The following is a 17,115-nucleotide window of genomic DNA, read 5'->3' as shown; positions in this document are numbered from 1 at the left end:
TAGTCGGTCGATCATTGTGTTGGTCGATCGGCCATTTTTGCTGGCCGAACCTTATTGGTCTAGCATGCACAATTCACCCCCTCCATAGGATTTGCCCTTTGCTTAGCTTCTCTTAGAAGCTTTAGAATTTGAGTGTCATGCCCCAAATCCGGGCATGACCGGCCGTGGCCCACAGGGACTTAGCCCAAGGCACACGTAAGCCTAAACACGAATCCAATCACATTGAACAACTGAACAATAGTCCAATAATAAATAACCAAAACTCAATCCAGACATGCCACAATTATAAACGGCAAAATCAACCGTAATCAAAAGCCATCCAAACTTATGGGATATAAACAACCCACAAAATAAAATAATTCTAAATAAAACCCAATCACAAAGTATGCACAAAACTCGACAAAGCAACCTAAAAGAAAATTAAATAAATGCCCTAGAGGTCCATGCAATTGAGTCCCTGCTACGCCATGAGTCCACTCTAAGTCCATCTAACACCTGGAAATGGTAAACAACTAAGTCAGCTGATAGCTCAGTGAGTAGCAACATGGATAGTAAATACAGTTTTGAAAACAGGGTTCAATTCCAAAATAAGATATATATCACAGATACTACATTGGCATACAGTTTGGTAAATACAATCTGTTTCAAAAAGAAGGTTCCACAGTTCAACACTTAAAATACTCATGTCTCGCAAGAACATGATAAACGACATTTTTCACTTAAAACAGATTATAACATGAACACCAATACTTTTCTGGGTACCAATAAAAACAAATAATCTGCCACACATTTCTCAGGCTATAAGCCCCGTTAGATCCAATACCGAACTAAGAGTCATCCTCAGGGTGGCACCTGGGCCTTTTCTCAAAGACGATCCGATTGAAGGTCACCTAGTTGTTTTTAAAGGTCTGTTCCTTACAATCGTTGAGCACTAGAGTCATCACGGCCCAACCCGGATCTGTTCCCTAGTGGCCAGAGTCACCACACACAGTGGAATAATTTCCCTGGACTAAATACACACATGGTCCCAATAATCAATACACATCAGTTTTCGCAAAACATGGTGGTTCATCATTATAAACATGAGACCAAAACAAATAGTTTACAGTATGCCAAGTTCACACGTGTTTCAGAAATAATTTGATTCAATTGATAATATAATAATTTATCAAAACAGTTTAATCATGAAACAACAATTTAATTTTTCCAACAGTTCAGGGTAAGGGAATATTTATAAAAATACGTAGCATGAAACTACTCACCTGAAACGAAATGATATAATCCTTGAATCGAATAGAGTGTAAAGTCCAACTAGTGCCCTGAACGAAGTATATAAAAAAAAAAAACTACACGTCACAACTAATTTAAAATACTACAAAATAGGAACTAAGTAACCTCAACTAAAGCGCACTAACACGGCTCAACCCAACTCACCGTTACTCTTAAATATTAGCTAAGTTCATGTTCTTCAACGTTTAAAATCACCCAAGACATGGGTTCCGGTCAAAACTTAATTAATTGTAACTTTAAGATAAAACAGAATTTCAAACAAGCCTTCCCAACCTATTCGCTAACTTTGAAAATTTCAAAAACCCACTCCACGCTATTCAAAAAATTCCAATAACCTCCAGATATGATCTAATGTATCCTAAGTTTCAAACCCAAATGGTTTCACTGGATTTGCTTATCAAAATAATTATCTACAATTTATTATATCCAAACAGGTTGTTTTCTGCAGCACTTTAAAGAAATTGACGGTTCTCTTAATATACACGAGCAATCAATGCAAGGCCAAAAATGTACGAAACTAGACTTGTAACCGGTTCTAATGACACTAATTTGATAATTTTTGGATTTATACCCAAAGAGAACAACACTCCCGAATTTACTATTTCGGACTGGTTTCCCGGACAGATTTGAATACCTCAATTTATATGGATTTTGACTCCCAAAAATTATGAAAAAATTCAGATATACAATTCAATATGTAGTTGATCTACTGTAAAAATTTAAGTTCAAAATTCATCCGTTTGATATGGTTTCTTGATTTTTAAAGTTTGTGATTCTGTGCAGAATTTTTGGACTAAGAATTACACCATTCTTTATACATGAATTTAACTCCTCAAATTTCTTAACAGTATATATATATATATACAAAATACATAAACCTACAACTTCTCCATCAATGATCTAAATAATAATAGAGTAAGAATAAAGAACAAAAACAAAGAAAAAAAAAAAAGAAAGATACCCACCACACCCAAAAATTACTCCTTGTTTGCAATCCCTTTTTTTCTTCTTCTTTTCTCTCAAACTTCTTCCTCCCCGTGGCTGTTTTGGCTGCTGCTATAGAATGTATTAGGAACCTAGGGTTTTTCTTTTCTTTTCTTTGTTATACATAACATAAATGACTCTAGACAAAAATGTCCTTTGTTTTATTTTATTTTATTTTATCTCTCCATTAATTTAAATAAAATACAACTACTATTAGATCAAAATATGCTTACTAATTCGTCACTTAATTTTATTTTATTTATTTATTTATTTTTTAAATAATAAATCTTGCCTTTAAATTAAAGACTTTCACCATAAATTTATTTTAAGTTTTAAAATTAATTAAAAGACCCTCCAAATATTTAATTTGCACTTTAGAATTCACCATCAAAATATTTGAGATTGTAATATTATTATTATTATTATTTAATTATTTACTTAATTTTTTTTATATTTGGGTCTTCACATTGAGCTTCTATAAAGAGGGAGCCCCTCCTCCCTCCTCCAGGGTTCAGAAAAATTAGGTTAGAGAGTTTAGATATAATTTTGTATCTATACTCCCTTATTTGATCATATTTTGTGCCTTAAAGTGTAGTATTGTCTTACTATTGCACACAAACACACACTAGAACACCACCCTCTTGGAGCTAAGGTCCCTTGAGGTTGATTTCAGGGTTCTTGGACTGGTTTAAGCTTGGAAAAGTTGCTGGAGTTGTGTTCTTGAAGGTGGTCTTCAAGGGTGAGCTTTTTTGCTTTTAATACCCCATTCTTGCTTAAGCTTTTAGCCTACCTTGCATATTGTTTTAAGTTTCGACTATAACTGATAAAAGTTCTGATTTTGTGTGCTTTAGATCTTTGTTTCAGGTCATTTTGAGGTTTGGGGTTGTTTCCCCCCTCTTAGGCCTTGTTAGGCCTTGTTTTAGGCCATCCCTTTTGGCCATTGTTCTTGTCGAGCACTACTACAAAAACAGATAAGGATCACACTTTTTTTGTGTGATGTATGTTTTTTAATCACACCTTTTAAGTTTTATTAAAGTGTGATCTTTGGGAGTGTGATTAAAAATGGTCATTTTTAAGCACACTTTTTAAGTGTGCTTAATAACATTTAGATCACACCTTTTAAGCGTGATTAAAAACATTTAGATCACACATTTTAAGTGTAATCTTTGGAAGTGTCATTAAAAATGGTCATTTTTAATCACACTTTTTAAGTGTGATTAATAACATTTAGATCACACCTTTTAAGTGTGATCTTTGGAAGTGTGATTAAAAAGGGTCATTTTTAATCACACTTTTTTAGTGTGATTAATAACATTTAGATCACATCTTTTAAGTGTGATTAATAACTAATAAAATCTGTAATAAAAAAAGGGTTCGACATATTTGAAAAATAATCAATATTATTTTTGTATGCACATTTGAAGAATGTAATACACACTATATACTATATTTTGAATCATAACCACATATTGAATAGAATAACGTCATATATTTCATAAATGAAAATTAAGTATTCAAAAGTATATACAAAGGAATTAAATAAAAAAAAATTAACTGTGCTTACATATATTAAAAAATGAAAAAACTTAAAAAAAACTAAATTCTTTAATTCTTGGACCATATTTTGCATCTCTCCAAAAAATTTCTGACCTGAAAAATAAAAACAGAAATTAATCCAGAAACCGCTGATGCATATGAATAAACTAAAAGGTTAATTCAGCAAACCAAAATAGGAACATTAATCATTTCTGCTTGATCTTAATCCTTTTGAAAGTAACTTCCCTGTTAACAATTAGATGCCATAGCAGCTCAGTGTCAATGACATTGTAATTAGCAGGTCACTAATGAGCACAGTATTTAAAAATAATAAATCTCAATACAGCTTGTGTACGATCTTTTTGTGAATGTATATTATTATTACTGTTGAACCATAATTCTAGGTACCCATAAATAAATAAATAAAAACTCAAGAATTTACTCCATTTTTTTTGGGGGAGGGGGGTACATAATTTACTTCATGTGTTCTCTCATTGTCTAGGTGATTTGCTGATGATTTGTACAACCTGTAGCCCTAGATATGGCATAGTGGGTAAAGAAAACTCTTGAGAAGTTGGGATGAAGATAGGTGTGATTTATTATTATAATTTTTATTTTTGTTGTCATATATTATCATGAATTTGCTAATAATAATGTGAAATTGAAGCTTTGGACTTGAAATGCAATATACCTCAGCTATGTCTTGGCACCTGAGCACATTGATATTCCTCATTGATCAGCTCATGAGAACAGGTATGATTCATTTGTGTGTGGTTTGTTTTTTGCTATATCTAACTTTAGCTAACACATAATTCAAGATAATAGCATAACAGAGAAATGAGAATTTACCTCTCCAAGCCCAACTCGTCGATTACGTCTATGGCTTGTTTTTCCTTTTCCTGTTTTGTCAATGTCTTTGGAAGTCGTAGGCGTGCTGCATATGTTAAAGATAGGAGTTTTTTAGTAAATTTCCTGAGAACCAAACACACATAAATACAGTGCTACTAGCTCTTTCATGTATATCTAGATTGTTACCTGCTCTTTAGGAACTTCGAATATGGCTGGTCATTATAAGTAATTGAACCTCCTGGTGTCGACCCTCTCACCCTGCCACCGAGCAGACTTAGAAGTGTAGTCTTTCCACTCCCCGAAGGCCCCATCAATGCCAAAACTTCTCCAGGATTCACTGAACCAGAAATCCCATTTAGTATTTCTTTCTCCACCGTTGATGTCACTCCTTTTATAACCACCTTGTACGTCACGTCCGTAAACTGCATATTCAGAAGAAAAAAAAAAGTCTCCATTTACAATATTGGGAACAATAATTCCTTGAAATAGGTGTATATATTTAATTATCAAAAAATAGCATAGTAGTATTTGTACGGAGCATGGCTGTGTTTTTAGTTTTTGTCTTTTTTATACAATATACCTGAAAGCTGACTCCAAGTATTATCTGTAATCTAGTTTCCCAAGTAAGAGCTGGGAAAGCCCTATTGAAAGGATGATCTTCCAAGCTTTTGTTCGGCACAAACTCATATACAAGTAGCCGTTGGATCCCTCTTTCTCCATCACCAGCACATTATCCAATAAGTTTGACGAGATTTGGGTGCTCCACAACACCGAGAAATTGTACTTCTGCCATCCATTGCTTATGACCCTACATGAAAAACAAGGAATTCTAAGAGAGAAATCAATTTTTAGGAAAAACAGACCTCTTGTATAATTACCTTAAAGCAAACAGGAAATTGGTTGGACATATACATACACAAGTCACCTAATCTGTTATCCTAGACCATGCTGCAGGACACTAACTCGCAGATTAGGCGATAATTCGGGAAGAATCCGTGGATTAATTATTTCCGTTCACAAATTCATCACTGAAAGGTCACGGATACTCCTTGAATCAAACAATGACGTAACACGCGTTGCACTCTTGTACACGAGTAGCAATTTTCTTCTATATATCAATAATAAACAAATAAATATTATATATAAATTAATATATAGACAATCTGAAAGTGTTCTGACTGACGCTATCGCTCCCGCTATCGTTTGCCCAACTGGTGACATAGATAAATACCATGAATTCAAACATAAGTAGGCTGCATTGAGGTCTAGGTGCATATGCATCAATAAATTTGAAAGCTCATGATTTCTGCTCACATATTTGAACCATCCAAGTTTGTTCATAAAGTTTAAACCAATCCAAGGCATTCCATGCTACTTCCACGTGCACAAACACATTGGACTAATTCAATACCTATTGACCATCCAAAAATCCTAAATACATAATTTTGTTAATAAATAAATGACAAAGGGGGTTGAATAAAGAAAATGAAAATGGATAACCCCTTTGCTATCCAATTCTTCACTCTGTGATTTACTTACAAAAGGAATTAAAAAAAGAAAAAAACACACTTGGCTGCAGCATTCTTCCATAATAAAATGAACTGTGAAGTCCTTTAATCTCAATTCTGTTCAATGTGCTAAATTAGATAATTTGATCTTAAAAACAAAAAAATAATCAATTACCTACACTTAAAGGTAGATGACACTACCAGCAGTTCCTGAAAAATAACATGTAAGCAAAACAGCCAATTAAAATGATATAGCGACTTCTTCACTCTAGGTCTTTTTAATAAATCTCTCATATGAAAATGGAATTTATACCAACAAAGTATAGGCATGGTACTATCTTCTAATGCATAGCAAACAATCAAACTGCAAAACCCCTATCCTCCACTCCGACAATCCAACTACCCCTTCCCAGCCCCTCTGCTATAGCAGAACCATGAGAGAGAGAGAGAGGGGGGGAGGGGGGAATCCGAACATACCTAGATCAAAGCAAAGAGAAGAGAATAAGAAAACCCTTCCCTTTCGAATCGTTGATCGTTGCCGACGCCGAACCAGTCTTGTTGCCAAAGAGACAGCACCGTTCTAGGTCGAAGTCTAGTCTCCCTTTCTAACCCTTTATCTTCTCCCCCTCTTATTTGCTGAATAGCAGCAGAACCTTTTTTTTTTTTTTTTTTTTGGTGATGGGCGCTTCAACATTTTATTTTGGCGCCTATTTTTTTTTTTTTTGGATTATATACTGTTTCAATTAAATTTATAAAAAATTATTTTTAACCATTTGAAAGATAAAAATTATATAAATGTGATAATTATTTTTTATTTTTTATTTTTTAATCAAATTAATTTTTAATTTTTAAATTTTTTTTTCTAAAAATCAAATCATACATAGCCTAAGAATCTTTTAATAAGTCATTTCTTATGTTGGTAACTTATTTAACTATTTCTTAATTTTACGACATTTTTACCATCATTTTCAGTTTTCAATTTATAATTACAAAAATTTTAAAAACTGTTATAAAAACTTGTTCGATACTTTTTTTGATTTATAAATGGTTGTCTCAGTTTGTAAATTTGAAGAAAAAGCGTAAATTCAAAAAATGGGTTTATGTTGGTTTTTAAACAGAAATTTAAAAATTTTAATAACAAATTTTTTTTTCAATTATTTTTTTTCAATGAATTTTTTTTCCAACTGATACTAACCAATGGGGCAATTGGTAATGTTATTTTAAACCTTAAGGAGGGGATTGTAATTTCTAAAATGTGAGGGGTGTCAATTTAATTTACCCACTGAGGGCAAAATTAGTATTTAAAAAAATTAAATTGCTAAAGTGAAAAATCTGTAATGAAACTTTAAACCTTAGGGGGGAAATATAATTTCCAAAAGGTGAGGGGGGAACTGTAATAAACATAAACCTCAGGGGGTGTTAGTGTAATTTATTCAAAAAAAATTAATTAAAAAAAATTATTTGAAAAAAAATTAATTGAAAAAAATTTTGCTAGTAAAATTTTTAAATTTATATTTAAAAACAGACGTAAACTTATTTTTTGAATTTACATTTTTTCCTCAAATTTACAAACTGAGACAACCATTTATAAACCAAAAAAATTATCAAACAAGTTTTTATGATAGTTTTTTAAATTTTTGTAAATATAAAGTGAAAACTAAAAATGAAATGGTTCTATTTGGTAACGTTTACGTTTTCAGTTTATATTTACAAAATTTTTATAAACTGTTTTTTGTTTATTTCTAGAAAAACATAAACTACAAACGCGTTTGGTAATTGACAAAATATTTTTAAAAAATTTAAAATATAAAAAAGAGTGAGAAATGGCAAGTGGCGACGGAAGATAGTGGTGGAAAGTGGTGGGTAGCGGGTGGTGGGTAGCGGGTGGTGGTAGGTGGTGGCGAGTGGGTACTGGTGGTGGTGAGTGGGTGGGTGATGGTAACGAGTGGTGGGTGGTAGCGAGTGGGTGCTGGTGGTGGTGGTGGCGCGTGGTGGACGATGGTGACAGGTGGGTGGCGGGTGGTGGTGGGTGGGTGGGTGATGGTGACGAATGGTGGGTGGTAGCGTGTGGGTGGTGGTGGTGGTGGTGGCGGGTGGTGGGCGATGATGGCGGATAAGTGGCGGATGACGGGTGGTAGTAGGCGGTGACGGCGGGTGGTGGTGGTGGGTGGGTGGGTGACGGTGGTGGTGGTGGTGGTGGGTGGGTGGATGACGGTGGCAGGTGGTAGCGAGTGGGTGGTGGTGATGGTAGTGGCGGGTGGTGAGTGGTGGTGACAGGTGTGTGGCGGGTGGGTAATGGTGGTAGGTAGGTGGCGGGTAGTGATGGTGGGTGGGTGCGGTGGCGGGTAGTGGGTGGTAGTGAGTGTGTGGTGGTGATGGTGGTAACGGGTGGTGGATGGTGGTGCCGAGTGGTGGGTGGTTGTGGCAGGTGGGTGGCAGATGGCGGGTGGTGGCGGGTGGTAGTGGTTGTAGGTGGGTGAAGGCGGCAGGTGGGGGTGGGTGGTGGGTGGTGGTGGCAGGTGAGTGGCGGGTGAGTGGTGGTGGTGGTGGTGGTGGGTGGTGGTGACGGGTGGATGACAGGTGAGTGGCGGGTGAGTGGTGGTGGTGGTGGGTGGCGGTGACGAGTGGGTGGCAGGTGGCTGGTGGGTGGTGGTGGTGGCTGGTGGTGGCAGGTGAGTGGCGGGTGAGTGGTGGTGGGTGGTGGTGACGGGTGGGCGGCAGGTGGTTGGTGGGTGGTGGTGGTGGCGGGTGGTGGATGGTGGTGGTAGACGGGTGCTGAGTGGTGGTAGTGAGTAGGTGGCGGGCGGTGGATGGTAGTAACGGGTGACAGGTAGATGGCAGGTGGGTGGTGGTGGCGAGTGGGTGGCAGGTGGGTGGTGGGTGATGGTGGCTGGCAAGTGGGTGTGGGTGGTGGGTGGCGGGTGGTGGGTGGTGGTGACAGGTGGGTGGTGAGTGATGGTGGCAGGTAGTGGTGGCGGATGGGTTGTGGGTGGTGGTGGCGGAAGACGGTGGTGGAAAATGGTGATCGGTGGTGGCTAGTGTTGGGTGGTAAAAAAAAAAAAAAACTCAAAACTCAAAACGGAAACACATTTTTTGAGCTTACATTTTTTGGCCAAATTTATAAACTGAGACCACTGATTTATAAATCAAAAATTTACCAAACAAGTTTTTATTTGAGTTTTTAAAATTTTTGTAAATATAAACTGAAAACTGAAAACGTAAGTGTTACTAAATGGCACCTTAGCAAACATGCTTTAGATGGTAAAAATGTTATAAAATTAACAAATAATTAAATAAGTTACCAACGTAAGAAATGACTTATCAAAAGATTCTTAGGCCATATATGGTTTGATTTTTAGAAAAAAAATTTAAAAATTAATTTGGTTAAGAAATAAAAACTAAAAAATAATTATCATTTAAGGGTTAAAAATGATTATCGTTTTAACTTTTGGACAGGTTATATACATACGTATGGTTGTTTCAATTTAATTTGTAAAAAATTATTTCTAACCACTCGAAAGATAAAAATTATATAAAAATTATAATTATTTTTTATTTCTTATTTCTTAACCAAATTAATTTTTAATTTTTAATTTTTTTTTCTAAAAATCAAACCATACATAGCCTAAGAATCTTTTGATAAGTCATTTCTTATGTTGGTAACTTATTTAATTATTTGTTAATTTTACGACATTTTTACCATCTGAAGCCTGTTTGGTAACCATTTCGTATTCAGTTTTCAATTTATATTTACAAAATTTTTAAAAATTGTCATAAAAATTTATTTGATAATTTTTTTGATTTATAAATGGTTGTCTCAGTTTGTAAATTTGAGAAAAAAACGTAAATTCAAAGCATAAGTTTATGCTGGTTTTTAAACAGAAATTTAAAAATTTTACTAACAATTTTTTTTTCAAATAATTTTTTTTCCAATTAATTTTTTTTCAATGAATTTTTTTTCCAACTAATACTAACCAAGGGGGCAATTGGTAATGCTACTTTAAACCTTAGAGAGGGGATTGTAATTTCTAAAATGTAAGGGGTGTCAATGTAATTTACCCAGTAAGGGCAAAATTAGTATTTAAAAAAAAATTAAATTGGTAAGGGGGGAATCTGTAATGAAACTTTAAACCTCAGGGAGGGAGATGTAATTTCCAAAACGTGAAGGGGGAACTGTAATAAACATAAACCTTAGGGGGTGTCAGTGTAATTTACCCTATATATATATAATCGCACTTAATTAGAAAATGACATAAAAAATAAATATTATCACACTCAATCAGATTAAGTGTGATTAAAAATTTGAAAATTGTATATTTTATATAAAAATCAATTTGAAATATTTTATACAATCACACCTATTTAGGAAATGTGATTAAAAAGTAGTAATGTATATATAATCACATTTTAATTACATTGTGTGATTAAAAAATATATAAATAATCACACTTTAATTAGAATGTGTGATTAAAAAATATATAAATAATCAAACTTATTTAAAAAGTGTGATTAAAAAGTAATAGTGCATATATAATCACACTTTAATTAAAATGTGTGATTAAAAAATATATATAAATAATCACACTTTAATTAGAAAGTGTGATTAAAAATATATATATATAATCACACTTATTTAAAAAGTGTGATTAAAAAGTAGTAGTGTATATATAATCACACTTTAATTAGAAAGTGTGATTAAAAAATATATAAATAATCACACTTAAATTAGAATGTGTGATTAAAAAATATATAAATAATCACACTTATTTAAAAAGTGTGATTAAAAAGTAGTGGTGTATATATAATCACACTTTAATTAGAAGGTGTGATTAAAAAATATATAAATAATCACACTTTAATTAGAATGTGTGATTAAAAATATATATATATATATATATATATAATCACACTTGTTTAAAAAGTGTGATTGAAAAGTAGTAGTGTATATATAATCACACTTTAATTAGACGGTGTGATTAAAAAATATATAAATAATCACACTTTTATTAGAATGTGTGATTAAAAATATATATATATATATATATAATCACACTTGTTTAAAAAGTGTGATTAAAAAGTAGTAGTGTATATATAATCACACTTTAATTAGAAGTTGTGATTAAAAATATATATATATATATATAATCGCACTTAATTGAAAAGTGACATAAAAAATAAATATTATCACACTCAATTAAATTAAGTGTGATTAAAATATCAATTTAATTTTTTTTTATCACACTTCCAATAAAAGTGAGATCTTTTTTTTTTTTGTCAAAGTGTGATCTTTAACTATTTTTGTAGTAGTGTCTTCGCATGACCTCTCTACCACTGAAATCCAAAGAATTTTCAGTGGTGGAGAGGTGGTTTTCAAGTCCTAAATGGGAGAGGGTCATCCCCTCTCCTTGTTGTCTTGAAACTTACCATAAGTGGCTTATGCTTGTTTATTTCAGTATATATTAGGCTTTGTTTTGCCATGATATAGCACTGTTTTGAGTTGGTTTAGACACACCATGCATGCTTCATGTACTTGTCTTGTAATCCCATGATTTGCCTTAACATGCATCATGTTGTAACATGTCATTTTAGCATGATTTTGGCTCAACCTCATGATGCTTTTAGCTTTGTTTTAACATGCTAAAGCTCTGATTTTTATTGTTTTGGTCATGCTTACATTGTTTTGTAGAGCTACCATGTGTCTTAGCTTGTTAGCTTTGAGTATTCAAGTCATTAGCATGCTTTATTCGGACCATTTTAGTAGTTTGGCATCACTTGTAATATTATTTCAGTCCATATTTCATGCTTGTACACTTGCACTTATCACTCCTTTAATGTCTTAAAGAGTTTGTATTTTATGCCTCATGAATGTGTCATTGCATATGCCATCATGTTTAGGTCTTTGGGATGCCATCTAAGTGGGTTTTTGGGCTCATTCTAACATGCCATAACTCTAATTTTGGTCGCTTAAATCATGCCATGTTTGGCTTTGATAGGTGTGGTGTAACACCTCTTTTGTGGCCTTGTATGCCTCATGCTTTTGCCCCCTTGTCCTAGCTTATTTTGGCCTTGGCCATTGCATGTTTTAGGCTCATTTTGACATGATTTAGGACTGTTTTGGGTCGTGTTTTCTGTATGCTCCTTGTTTTGTGTAGCTTTGGTTCAAGTCCCTTCACATGCCTTAAGCTTTGAGCCTTATGCATGCTATGCTTGATTTGTTTATGTGGTTTGGCATCACCCCTAGCATCATTTCAGAGCATGTAGTGTTGTCACATTGGCATGCTTTTCACCTCTTTTAAGTGTGCTTAAGAGTTACTCCACTATGCTTAAATGTTAGGCCAATTAGCATGCATGTTTGTATGTGTTCTTGTCCTCATTTCCATAACACTTTAGCCACTGATTTGGGCTTATTTGAGAGCTGTCCATTTTGGTTTAAGTCCATCCCCGCATATTGTTGTATGCTTGCCTTCCATGTTGTCGCATGCTTGTTGCATATTTGGTAAATTGCATGTTGTAACATGCTAGTTCAATAGTGCCTTGTTGCATATTTAGTCTATTGACATGTTGTTGCATGTTTAAGTGGTATTGCATTTCGCATGCATCTTTGGTTAAGTTGCTTTGCATGTTTGCATGCATTGTCCCTCACATGTTGTTACATGCTTGTCTATCCTTGAGTGTTGTCACATGCCTTGCATGTTTGCATGCTTGTTCACATGCTCATGTTACATTGACTTAGCTTGTGTGCTTAAGTTGATTACATTAGGTTGCATTGCACATGTTGCATTACATTGGTTGCATACTTTGCATTGTATTTGTTACACTTGCATAGCGTTGTGTTTGGATTGGGGTGTCAAACTAAACACAAGGATCGAGGGACGTTTCGTACTTGAAGTGACGAAACGTGCCTCAATCCTTGGTCGATGACGCTCTTGATCTAACATGATAGAGTGCAAGGCATTCATGTGTTTTGTGCATTCATTGTACATTAATTTGCACACTTGGCTCCTTTGGCCATCATGCATTGAAATGCGTGATTGGTGGCCCGAGGGTCGAGAGCCATACTCCTTTGAGTCTTAAACATGATAAGGAGGCTGGTCGTGCACACATTATCTTGTAAATGCCTTGTCATGCTCTGTTTGTCCTCTGCTGCAGCAAAACAGCATTCTGCAGGAAAAGATGACCGATTGGCTATCTGCAGTGCCGATCGGCTAAGTATTGTTGGCCGAGAGCTTCATTTTTGGTCAATGACCAGTTTCCCTTGGCCGATGGCCTTTCCACTCGGCCGATGGCCTCTCACAGCACCCAGAAGGTGATTCAGAAGCATCCTTGAGACTTGTGCAGTTTTCAAAGGTGCAGAGCAGTGCAAACAAAGGCAACATGTGGCATGGCGATGGATTTCCGAGTGAAGCCGACCGAGCATGCATGCATCCCTCTTCCCGAGGCTATTCTACTGCTTTAGTAGCTTAGTTAATTTGTTTAATTAATTAAGTGTTGTGTAATAATTAATTAGCTTGTTAGTTAGTTAATTAGTTAATTTGTATTATTCTTTCGGACCCTCCGTCGAGAAGGCGCATTTTGTAATAAGTGTGCGTGAGTGAGTGAATGTCTTCCAACCCCACGTCTTTCTCCCTTTTACTTACCTGTTTTCAATGGTTAGTTTTAGGTCATATTTCATTTTAGCATCCTTATGCTATGCATGTTTGCATCCATTCATCTGTATTGCATGCACCGGGCTCGGCGCATCATACTAATTGCATCGTATTTCAATTCCAAGTTGAATACATGTATCGAATTGTCGCATCTCACATGCCATCTTAGAATAGCCGAGCCTATTTCTAGTTGCATTTTGCATGTGATGCATTAGCCATTGTTAAACATGAACTAGCATCATGCATGATTACTAACTAGTTTCTTGTTTTGGCTCGGAGTACACTGTGAGTGTTTACGCTTTAGCATACTGCACGTGTGTTAATGTTGCCATGACAGCATGCTTGCCATGCGACTAATTGCTTATGTGACTTAAACTGCCTGAATGCCTATGGGTGAAGGTTGGATTATTTGAATTGGAACAATTCATTGAAATCCGTGTTTTAGCCTACTTGCGAGTAACAAACTCCAAACCATTTCCAAACAAACGAATATGCGATGTTTCGTTCCAAATTAGGCGATCTAGTCTATACTTGTGTGTTGTGTGCATCACATAGTAATTCTAGCTAATTAACCGGAATAAGAACACATGTGTTTTCAAAAACAAGATATCATATTTAGTAATGGCCGATCTTGATCGGGCGAGCGGGGGTGCTCATAGATGACCTTCCCCAATCGTACCCAAGTTCCCGAGCCGAGGCAACTTTGGTGATGACGGACGCGTGGCCTTAGGCAACGAGTCAGGGTTTCCTAAATTCCCCCAAAATAAAATATTTAGGTGGCGACTCTGTATCTGGCAAAGCAGTCCATGTTTGGCACTTCTTTCTTAAAAATCAGTTTTCCAAAACGATTTGCCGGATTTGGACTCTTTGGTGATTTATCGGTCTTGCATTACACTTTGCGAGATCAGATTAAGAACCGTGACAAATGAGTCCGAACTGTGGTAGCATAAGCTCGAGGACGCGTCCACAGCCACGGTTTGGACAAGGTCAGATATTGCACACGCCGTTGGTGTGCTAAGTCGTTTTCTCTCTAATCCAAGTAAAGAACAATGGGTAGCGGTGAAATGGATTCTAAGGTATCTTCAAAGGACTTTGAAGGTGTATTTGTGTTTTGCGAATGGTAAGCTGATGCTTAATAGGTTTACGGATTCTGACATGGCCGATGATGTTGATTCTAGAAAATCTACTTCAGGATATTTGATGACATTTGCAGGGGGGCTATGGCATGGCAATCTAAATTACAAATGTGTTGCTCTCTCAACTACTGAAGCTGAATTTATCGCCATTACGGAAGCTTGTAAGAAAGAGCTATGGTTGAAGAAATTTGTGTAAGAGTTAGGTTTGAAGCAAGAGAGGTATGTACTTTATTGTGATAGTCAAAGAGTTATTCATTTGAGTAAAAATTTCACTTTTCATTCGAGATCAAAACACATTCATTGGATTCGTGATGTGTTAGATTCAAAGTTATTGTAACTCAAAAAGATTCACATGGATGATAATATTTCGGATATGTTGACAAAAACTTTGTTGAGGGAGAAACATTTGAAGAGCCAAACTTTGGCGGGTATGGTTAATGTCTAAGTTAGTGGGGGAGAATTGTTGAGTATACCTCCTTAATGGAGTATGGGACCTAATTGGTTTATTAAAAATATTTAATTTGGTTTGGTGTTAGTTATAATATATTTTAATATATTATATCTGACTTTTAGAGGCCCAATAAGTATTTAATAATCTGTTAGGTAACAACTAGGGTTTTGATAAAAAAAAAAAAAACCCAAGAATTAACAATATTTGTGAGTATTGTTTTTGTTTTTCCAAAGAGAGGGCAGCGGCTGATTGATCTTTTCGGGGTGTGTGCTTGGTGATTATTTTCGGTGGGTTTTGGTTTTGTGTGGTAGCATAATGCTTTGTAAAAGTTCAATTGGTGGTTCCATTGGTATAGTGGCTGTGTATTTTGCTATGCTTCTCTTTGTTTGAGCGTTTTGACAACTTCGACTCTGCTTTGAAGGTGCTAGTTGGATTCAAATTTGAGGTCTTCTACATTCTGTTTCGAAAACTTTTGTTCATCTATTTGGTGAGATTTTCCCTCTTATTTATTTGTGATTATTTAAAATTCACGTAAGGGTGGTTTATGAGACCATTCGTGTTTCGTTTGTAGTCGTTTGAAAACTTTTGGTTAATAGGGGAATCGGATTGCGATCTCATAGATGTACCTCACATTGAGGGAACCATGTAAAATTTTTTGTGTAATTGTTGATTTACTTTTTCCGCATTATTTTTATTTCCATCGATTGATTTACCGTGGAAAATCATCTATTTTCTCTAAAAAAAAAATTGGTCTCTAGTCTCCTTAAATTACATATAAATGATTAGGAGCAGACCATCTGAATTTAAACAATCATAGTTCTCTCTCATCCCTTCAAAATCTGCAAAAATCTGAACACAAACATGGAGGGAGCTGAAATAAACCTCCCAAGCTTTGTACCTAATTCTCTTTCACAATCAACCATTCATGCCATCTATGGCATCTCTTCTCTACCGATCCTCTCTCTAGTTTGGCTCGTCTCTCTCCCCTTCACCAAAACTATTAACAACCGATCACCTCCTCATGTGCTGGTTCATTTTCACAGGCCTCATTCACATAATCCTCAAACGCTACTTCATTTTCTCACCAAAATTTTACAAAGACAAGACTGGTTTTTACTTAGCAGAGGTATGGAAAGAGTACTCCACAGGCGATTCAAGGTATGCACTGAGAAATTCGTATGTTGTTTCTATTGAAATAATCACTGTTTCATTGGTGGGTCTAGCTTGTCTTCTTGCTTTATATGCTATTGCCACAAGGAAGCCATACATTTACATACTTCAATTGCGTATTTCTTTGTGTCATCTCTATGGACTTGGTGTGTATCATTTGACTGCTTACTTGGAAGGTGATAAGTTTGCCGCTAGCTTGTATTACTATTATGTTTATTATATCATTGCAAATACTACTTGGGTTGTGATTCCTTTTCTTGTAGTTGTTCGATGCTGGAGGAAAATATGTGGAGCTTGCAAGATTGAAAAAAGACCAGAATAAGATCAAAATTTGGTGAGGTGGGGTTTAAAGTTTAGACTCTGCCATGTCTCAAATTCTGGAAATTCAGTCTATGTTTATTTGAAGTGGATTAGTTGGTAATTTCATATTTCTGTAATTTTATATCTTCATAGATTGATGTTGTTTTCACTATGCAAGGTTGCTCAAATTTGTAAAAAAATTATCCCAACAACTTTTAACTCTTCGAATTTGTAGTCTAAGTCCA

The 17,115-nt window shown here is 35.2% G+C and overlaps 1 long non-coding RNA gene and 1 pseudogene across 1 annotated transcript; one reads left to right on the top strand and one right to left on the bottom strand.

Moving 5' to 3' along the window:
• Positions 1 to 222: 222 nt before the first annotated feature.
• On the bottom strand, positions 223 to 2,387 carry LOC145806736 (uncharacterized). The gene is made up of 2 exons (XR_014350216.1): positions 2,256 to 2,387; positions 223 to 495 (listed from the first exon to the last, which is right to left on the bottom strand). It is a non-coding gene; the product is annotated as an uncharacterized LOC145806736 (long non-coding RNA).
• Positions 2,388 to 16,261: 13,874 nt separating this feature from the next.
• LOC114319200 (putative 3-beta-hydroxysteroid-Delta(8),Delta(7)-isomerase pseudogene) lies at positions 16,262 to 16,892 on the top strand (annotated as a pseudogene).
• The last annotated feature ends 223 nt before the right edge of the window (positions 16,893 to 17,115 follow it).

The sequence above is a fragment of the Camellia sinensis genome, chromosome 14, assembly GCF_055761805.1.
Source record: "Camellia sinensis isolate YWXY chromosome 14, ASM5576180v1, whole genome shotgun sequence".
NCBI lineage: Eukaryota > Viridiplantae > Streptophyta > Magnoliopsida > Ericales > Theaceae > Camellia > Camellia sinensis.
The sequence above is the reverse complement of the archived record's forward strand: the minus strand, read 5'-3'. Positions and strand labels throughout refer to the sequence as shown.